Genomic DNA, 10,296 nt, shown 5'->3' with positions numbered 1-10,296 from the left:
CCCTAACCCTAACCGTAAACCCCACCCTAACCCTAACCCTAACCCTCACCTGCACCCTCACCCTCACTATAACTCTGACACTAACACTAACAATAACACTAATCCTAATCAGAACTATCACCCTAAACCTAACCCTCACACTCATGCTGTGCGTAAGTATAAGCCTAACCTAACCCTAAACCTCACCCTAACCTTAACCCTATCACAAACCCTAACTCTAACCCTAAACTTCACTGTCACCCTAACCCTAATTCTATCCCTAACCCTAAACCTAAACCTCATCCTAACCCAAACCATAACCCGCACCCTCATCAACACCGTAACCGTAAACCTAACCCTAACCACAACCTTAACCATAACCCTAATCCTCACCCTAACCATAACACTCACCCTAAAGCTAACCCTCATCATAACACTTACCCTAACCCTAAAAATAACCCTAAACCTAACACTAAACATCACACTAACCCTAACCATCGCCCTAACCATAAACCTCACACTAACCCTATCCCTAACCCTCATCCAACCCTAGCCCTCACCCTAAACCTAACCTTCATCCTCACCCTAACCCTCAACCTCACCCTCAGCCTAACCCTAACGCTAAACCTAAACCTAAAACTAACCCTCACCTGAAGCCTAAGTGTAACCTTCACCCTAACCCTAATCCTCACCCCCACCGTCACCATCAGCCTAACCCTAAGCCTAAGCCTAAGCCTAACCCTAAACCTCAAACTCAGGCTCACCCTAACCGAATCCTAACCCCAACCCTAACACTAACCCTAAGCCTCAACCTAAACCTCAACCTAATCCTAACACTCAACCTGACCCTCACCCTCAACATAACTCTAACCCTAACCCTAACAATAACAGTAATCCTAACGCTAAACCTAACCCTAACCCTAACCTAACCCTAATGCTAACACTCAACCTCAACCTAAACCTAACCCTAACCCTAACCTTAACCCTAACCCTAACTCTCACCGTAACACTATCCCTCATCTTAATCCTCACCCTAATCCTAACCCTAACCCTAAACCATACTCTAACACTAACCCTAATCCTCACCCTAAGCCTAAGCCTAACCCTAAACCTAACCCTCACACTCACCCTCACCCTCACCCTAATCTTAAACCTAACCCTAACCGAAACCCTAAACTTCAACCTAACACTCAGCCTAACCTTAATCCTAAAACTAAACCTAACCCTCACCCTCGACCTAACCCTCTGACTAACCCTAAATCTAACCTAAAACTCACCCTCACCCTAACCCTAATCCTAAACCCTAACCCTAAACCTCAATCTAACCCTAACCCTAACCCTCACCCTCACTGTCACCCTGACAATAACTCTAACACTAACCCTAACTATAACACTAATCCTAACCCTAACCCTAACCCTAATGCTAATACTCACACTCAAGCTAACCCTAATCCTAACCCTAACCCTCAGCCTAACCCTAATCCTCACTCTCACTCTAACCCTAACCCTCAACCTAATCCTCACCCTAACCCTAACCCTAATCCTAAACCATAATCTAACACTAAACCTAAACCTCAACCTCACCCTAGCCCTCACCCTAACCCTAATCCTAATCCTAATCCTCATCTTTACCCTCACCCTAAACCTAACCTTAACCCTCACCCTAACCCTAATTCTAACCCTAACTCTCAACCTAACCGTAACCCTCACACTCACCCTAAACCTAAACCTCACCCCCACCCTCACCCTCAGTCTAACCTTAAGCCTAACCCTAACCCTAACCATATCGCTCACACTCACCCTAACCCTGACCCTAAACATAATCCTAACCCTAAGCCTAACCCTCACACTCAACCTAAACCTCACCCTAACCCTAAATCTAACACTAACACTAACACTAACACTCAAACTCAGCCTCAACCTAACCCTAACTCTAACCCTAAACCTCACCCTCACCCTAACCCTAACACTAACCCTCACCCTAAACCTCACCCTAACCCTAACCCTAAACCTCACCCTCACCCTAGCACTCACCAAAACCTTAATCCTAAGCCTAACCCTCATCGTAACCCTCACCCTAACACTAAACCTAACCCTCACCGTCACATTCACCCTAACCCTAATCCGAACCCTAACCCTCAACCTAACCCTAACCCTCATCCTCACCGTAACCCTTACCCTAACCCTCAACCTAACTCTAAACTTAAACCGAACCCTAATTCTCACCCTTACCCTAACCCTCACCCTCACTCCAAACCTAACCCTAAACCTCACCCTCACCCTAGCCCTCACCAAACACTAATCCTTACCCTAACCCTCTTCCTAACCCTACCCCTAAGCCTTACCCTAACCCTCACCCTAACTCTAACCATAACCCTCAAACTCACCCTCAGAATAACCCTAAGCCTAACCTTAAACCTAACCCTAACACACACAATCACACTCATCCTAACCCTAATCCTAACCCTAAACCTCATCCTAACCCTCCCCATAACCCTAAACCTCATCCTAACCCTAACACACACCCTCACCCTCAGCCTAATCCTAAGCCTAACCCTCATCCTAACCCTCACACTCACCCTAACCCTAACCCTACACCTCACGCTAACCCTAACCCTAACCCTCAACCTCAGCCTAACCCTAAGCCTATCCCTAACCCTAACCCTAAACCTCACACTCACCCTAATCCTAACCCTAAACCTACTCCTAACACTAACCCTAACACTAACCCTCAAACTAACCCTCACCAGAAGCCTAACCCTAACATTAATTCTAACCCTAAACCTCACCCTCAGCCTCACCCTAACCCTAACTCTAAAAATAAAACTTATCCTAACACCAACCCTAAATATAACCCTAAACCTGACCCTCAACCTAACCCTAACCCTAACCCTAACCGTAAACCCCACCCTAACCCTAACCCTAACCCTCACCTGCACCCTCACCCTCACTATAACTCTGACACTAACACTAACAATAACACTAATCCTAATCAGAACTATCACCCTAAACCTAACCCTCACACTCATGCTGTGCGTAAGTATAAGCCTAACCTAACCCTAAACCTCACCCTAACCTTAACCCTATCACAAACCCTAACTCTAACCCTAAACTTCACTGTCACCCTAACCCTAATTCTATCCCTAACCCTAAACCTAAACCTCATCCTAACCCAAACCATAACCCGCACCCTCATCAACACCGTAACCGTAAACCTAACCCTAACCACAACCTTAACCATAACCCTAATCCTCACCCTAACCATAACACTCACCCTAAAGCTAACCCTCACCATAACACTTACCCTAACCCTAAAAATAACCCTAAACCTAACACTAAACATCACACTAACCCTAACAATCACCCTAACCATAAACCTCACACTAACCCTATCCCTAACCCTCATCCAACCCTAGCCCTCACCCTAAACCTAACCTTCATCCTCACCCTAACCCTCAACCTCACCCTCAGCCTAACCCTAACGCTAAACCTAAACCTCACCCTAACCCTCACACAAACCCTAAACCTAAACCTAACACTAACCCTAACCCTAACCCTCACCCTAACCCTAACCATAAACCTAACCCTAACTCTAACACTAAACCTCACCCTCATCCTAGCCCTGGCCCTATCCCTAATCCTAACCCTAACACTAATCTTAATCCTCCCCCTAACCCTAACCCTAACCCAAAACCTAACCATCACCCTCACCCTCAGCCTAAACCTAAGCCTAACCCCAGACCTAACTTTAACAAACACACTGACCCTCACCCTAACCCTAAGCTTAATCCTATCCCTAACCCTAACACTAACCCTTACCCTCACCCTAATTCTCAGCCTAACCCTAACCCTCAACCTCACCCTCAGCCTAACCCTAACCCTAAACCTAAACCTCACCCTAACCGTCACGCAAACCCTAAACCTAAACTTAACACTAACCCTAACCCTAACCCTCACCCTCAGCCTCACCCTAACCTTAAATCTAACCCTAAACCTCACCCTCACCCTAACCCTATCCCTAAACATAAACCTCACCCTAACTCTAACCCTAAACCTCACCCTCACCCTAGGCCTTGCCCTAACCCTACTCCTAATCTTAACCCTAATCATAACCCTCCCCCTATCCCTAAACCTAACCCTAACCCTAAATATCACCCTCACCCTCAGCCTAAACATAAGCCTAACACTAGACCTAAACCTAACAAACACACTAACCCTCACCTTAACCCTAACCCTAATCCTATCCCTAACCCTAACAATAACCCTTACCCTCCCCCTAACTCTCACCCTAACCCTAACCCTAAGCATCACCCTAACCCTAAACCTCACCCTCAACCTAACCCTAAATCTAACCCTAACCCAAACCCTAAACCTCAAAATAACCCTAAACCTAACCATCAACCTCACCCTCACTGTAACCATAACCCTAAACCTAAACCTAACAATAACCCTAACCCTAACCCTAACCATCACCCTAACCCATAACCACACCCTAACACTTACCCTCACCCTAACACTAACCCTAACACTAACACTATCCCTCACCCTGACCCTAACCCTAACACTACCCTTAAACCTCAACCTAACCCTCACTCTCAACCTAAACCTAACACTACCCCTAACCCTAACCCTCACCCTATCCCTCTCCTTAACCCTATATCTAAACCTCACCCTCACCCTAACCCTAAACCTAACACTAACACTAACACTACCCCTAAACCTAACCCTAAACTTAACCTAATCCTCAGCATCAACCTCACCCTAAACGAAAACCTAACCCTAAACCTCATCCTAATTGTAAGCCTAACCCTAACCCTAATCCTAACACTCACACTCACCCTAACCCTAATCCTACACCTAACACTATCCCTAACCCTAAAACTCACCCTAACCCTCAGCCTATCCCTCACCCTTTAACTTATCCTAACCCTAAAGCTCAACCTAAATCTCAACCTAACCCTAACCCTCACCCTGACCCGAACCCGAACCCTCACCCACATGCTTGGCCTAAGCCTAAGCCTAAGGTTAAGCCTAACCTTAACCCTAACCCTCACCCTAACCCTAATCCTCACCTTCACGGTAACCCTAACACTCAACCTAATCCTCACCCTAACCCTAACCCTAACCCTTTAATCTAACACTAACCCTAACCCTCAAACTAACACTAGTCCTCACCCTAACCCTAATCCTAACCCTAGTCCTCATCCTTACCCTCACCCTGACCCTAAACTTAACCCTCACCCTAACCCTAAATCTAACCCTAACTCTCAACCTAACCATAACCCTCACACTCACCCTAAACCTAAACCTCACCCCCACCCTCACCCTCAGCCTAATCATAAGCCTAACCCTAACCCTAACCATATCGCTCACACTCACCCTAAGCGTTACCCTAAACATAATCCTAACCCTAAACCTAACCCTCACACTCAACCTAACCCTCACCCTAACCCTAAATCTAACACTAACACTAACACTAACCCTCAAACTCAGACTCACCCTAACCCTAACTCTAACCCTAAACCTCACCCTCACCCCAAATCTAAAACTAACCCTAACCCTAAACCTCACCCTAACATTAACCCTAAACCTCACCCTCACCCTAGCACTTACCAAAACCTTAATCCTAAGCCTAACCCTCATCCTAACCCTCGCCCTAACACTAAACCTAACCCTCACCGTCACATTCACCCCAACCCTAATCCGAACCCTAAACCTGAACCTAACCCTAACCCTCACCCTCACCATAACCCTTACCCTATCCCTCAACCTAAACCTAAACTTAAACCAAACCCTAATTCTCACCCTTACCCTAAACCTAAACTTCACTCCAAACCTAACCATAAACCTCATCCTCACCCTAGCCCTCAACAAACACTAATCCTTACCCTAACCCTTTTCCTAACCCTCCTCCTAACCCTTACCCAAACCCTCACCCTAACCCTAACCCTAATCCTCAAACTCACCCTCAGAATAACCCTAAGCCTAACCCTAAACCTAACCCTAACACACACAATCAACCTCATCCTACCCCAAATCCTAACCCTAACATTCATCCTAACCCTCCCCATAACCCTAACCTTCATCCTAACCCTAACCCACACCCTCAGACTCAGCCTAATCCTAAGCCTAACCCTAACCCTAACCCTCACACTCACCCTAACCCTAACCCTATACCTCACGCCAACACTAACCCTAACCCGCAACCTAAGGCTAACCCTAAGCTTATCCCTAAACCTAACCCTAAACCTCACATGCACCCTAATCCTAAACCTAATCCTACTCCTAAACCTAACCCTAATCCTCACCCTCAAACTAACCCTAACCATAAGCCTAACCCTAACATTAATCCTAACCCTAACCCTCACACTCAGCCTCACCCTAACCCTAACTCTAACACTAAACCTTTTCCTAACACTAACCCTAAATCTAACCCTAAACCTCACCCTTAACCTAACCCTAACCCTAACCCTAACCGTAAACCCCAGCCTAACCCTAACCCTCACCTGCACCCTCACTCTCACCGTAACTCTAACCCTAACACTAACAATAACACTAATCCGAAACAGTACCATCACCTAACCCGAACCCTCACCCTCATGCTAGGCCTAAGCCTAAGCCTAAGCCTAAGACTAACCCTAACCCTCACGGTAACCCTAACCCTATCACAAACCCTAACTCTAACCCTAAACCTCACTGTCACACTAACCCTAATTCTATTCCTAACCCTAAACCTAACCCTCATCCTAACCCTAACCGTAACCAGCACCCTCACCAACACCGTAACCGTAACCCTAACCCTAACCCTAACAACAACCTTACCCATAACCCTGACTCTCACCCTAACCATAACACTTACCCTAAAGCTAACCCTCACCCTAACAATTACCCTAACCCTAACAATAACCCTAAACCTAACACTAATCCACAAAATGACCCTAACCATCACCCTAACCCTAAACCTCACACTAACCCTATCCCTAACCCTCATCCAACCCTAGCCCTCACGCTAACCCTAACCCTCATCCTCACCCTAACCCTCACCCTCACCCTCAGCCTAAACCTAAACCTAAAACTAACACTAACCCTAACCCTAACCCTCACCCTCAGCCTCACCATAACCCTAAATCTAACCCTAAACCTCACCCTCAACCTAACCCTAAACCTAACCATAAACCTCACCCTAACTCTAACCCTAAACCTCACCCTCATTCTAGCCCTGGCCCTATCCCTAATCCTAACCCAGAACCCTAAACTTAATCCTTCCCCTAACCCTAACCCTAACCCTAACCATCACCCTCACCCTCAGCCTAAACCTAAGCCTAACCCCAGACCTAACCCTAACAAACACACTGACCCTCACCCTCACCCTAACACTAATCCTATTCCTAACCCTAATACTAACACTTGCCCGCCCCCTAACTCTCACCCTAACCCTAACCCTAAGCATCACCCTAACCCTAAATCTAAACCTAAACCTCAAGCTCACCCTAAACCTAACTCTAACCCTAACCCAAACCTAAACCTCAAACTAACCCAAAACCTAACCCTCACGCTCAGCCTCACCCTAACCCTAAATTTAACCCTAAACCTCACCCTCACCCTAACCCTAACCCTAACCATAAACCTCACCCTAACTCTAACCCTAAACCTCACCCTCACCCTAGACCTTTCCCTAACCCTAATCCTAACCCTAACCCTAATCTTAATCCTCCCCCTAACCCTAACCCTAACCCTAACCCTAACAATCACCCTCACCCTCAGCCTAAACCCAAGCCTAACCCCAGACCTAACCCTAACAAACACACTGATCTTCACCCTAACCTTAACCCTAATCCTATCCCTCACACTAACACTAACCCTTACCCTCCCCAAAACACTCACCCTAAACCTAGCCCTAAGGGTCACCCTAAAAGTAAACCTCACCCTCACCCTAACCCTAAATCTAACCCTAACCCAAACCCTAAACCTCAACATAACCCTAAACCTAACCTACACGCTCACCCTCACCATAATCGTAACCCTAAACCTAAACCTAACAATAAGCCAAACCCTAACCCTAACCGTCACCCTAACCCATAACCTCACCCTAACACTTACCCACACCCTAACACTAACCCTAACACTAACACTATCCCTCACACTGACCCTAACCCTAACCCTAACCTTAAACCTCAACCTAACCCTCACCCTCAACCTAACCTAACACTACCCCTATCCCTAACCCTCACCCTATCCTTCCGCCTAACCCTATATCTAAACCTCACCCTCACCCTAACGCTAACCCTAACACTAACACTAACACTCCCCCTAAACCTAACCCTAAACCTAACACTAATCCCCAGCCTCAACCTCACCCTAAACCAAACCCTAACCCTAAACCTCATCCTAAATCTAAACCTAACCCTAAACCTAATCCTAACCCTCACACTGACCTTAACCCTAACCCTAAACCTAACACTATCCCTAACCCTAAACCTCACCTTAACCCTCAGCCTAGCCCTGACCCTTAAACTTATCCTAAAACTAAACCTCAACCTAACTCTCAACCTAACCCTAACCCTTACCCGGAACTGAACCCGAACCTTCACCCACATACTCAGCCTAAGCCTAAGCCTAAACCTAAGCCTAACCCTAACCCTAACCCTCACCCTAACCCTAATCCTCACCTTCACTGTAACCCTAACCCTCAACCTAATACTCACCCTAACCCTAACCATAAACCTTAATCTAACACTAACCCTAACCCTCAACCTCACCCTAGCCCTCACGCTAACCCTAATCCTAACCCTAATCCTCATCCTTACCCTCACCCTAACCCTAACCTTAACCCTCACCCTAACCCTAACTCTAACCCTAACTCTCAACCTAACCCTAACCCTCACGCTCACCGTAACCCTAACCCTAACCCTCAACCTAACCCTAACCCTCACACTCACACTAAACCTAACGCTCACCCCCATCCTCACCCTCAATCTAACCCTAAGCCTAAAGCGAACCCTAACCATATCGCTCACACTCACCCTAACCCTTACCCTAAACCTAATCTTAACCCTAAGCCTAACGCTCACACTCAACCTAACCCTCACCCTAACCCTAAATCTAACACTAACGCTAACACTAACCCTCAAACTCAGCCTCACCCTAACCCTAACTCTAACCCTAAACCTCACCCTCACCCTAAATCTAAAACTAACCCTAACCCTAAACCTCACCCTCAGCCTAGTCCTCACCCTCACACTAATCCTAACCGTAAACCTCATCCTAACCCTCACCCTAACACTAAACCTAACCCTCTCCATCACCCTCACTCAACCCCTAATCCGAACCCTAACCCTCAACCGAAACCTAACCCTCACCTTCACCATAACCCTTACCCTAATGCTCAACCTAACCCTAAACTTAATCCGAACCCTAACTATCATCCATAACCTAACCCTAACCCTCACCCCAAACCTAAACCTAAACCTCACCCACACCCTAGGCCTCACCGAACCCTAACCATAACCCTAACCCTCTTCCTAACTGTCCCCCTAACTCTTACCCTAACCCTCACCTCACCCTAACCCTAACCCTCAAACTCACCCTCAGACTAACCCTAAGCCTAACCGTAAACCTAACCCTAACAAACAGTCACCCTCACCCTAACCCTAATCCTAAAACTAATCCTCATCCTAAACCTCCCCATAACCCTCAACCTAAGCCTAACCCTCACCCTCACCCTCAGCCTAATCCTAAGCCTAACCCTAACCCTAACCCTCACACTCACCCTACCCCTAACTCTAACCCTAAACCTCACCCTCACCCTAACCCTACACCTAAGCCGAACCTTAAACTTCAACCTCACACTCACCCTAGCTCTTACCCTAACCCTAACCCTTACCCTAACACTCCCCCTAAACCTAACCCTCACACTCAGCCTATAGCTCACACTAACCCTAAACCTAAACCTTACACACACACTCCCCCTCACTCTAACCCTAATCCTATCCCTAAACGTAACCCTAAACCTAACCCTCCCCCTAAGTCTCACACCAACCCTAACCCTAAAACTAACCCTTACCATAACCCTCAACCTAAACCTCACCCTAACCCTAACTCTAACCCCAAAGCTCACACTCACCCTAACCCTAACTCTAACCCTAAACAAAAACCTAAACCTCACCCTAACACTAACCCTAAACCTAACCCACTCCTTCACCCTCAGCCTAATCCTAAGCCTAACCCTAAACCTAACCCTCACACTCACCCAATCCCTAACCCTAAACCTCACCCTAAACCTAACCCTCACCCTCAACCTCAGCCTAACCCTAAGCC

Source organism: Dipodomys merriami, unplaced genomic scaffold (assembly GCF_024711535.1).
Source record: "Dipodomys merriami isolate MVZ:Mamm:240054 unplaced genomic scaffold, mDipMer1.0.p SCAF_221, whole genome shotgun sequence".
Lineage (NCBI taxonomy): Eukaryota > Metazoa > Chordata > Mammalia > Rodentia > Heteromyidae > Dipodomys > Dipodomys merriami.
Note: the sequence above shows the minus strand (reverse complement) of the source record.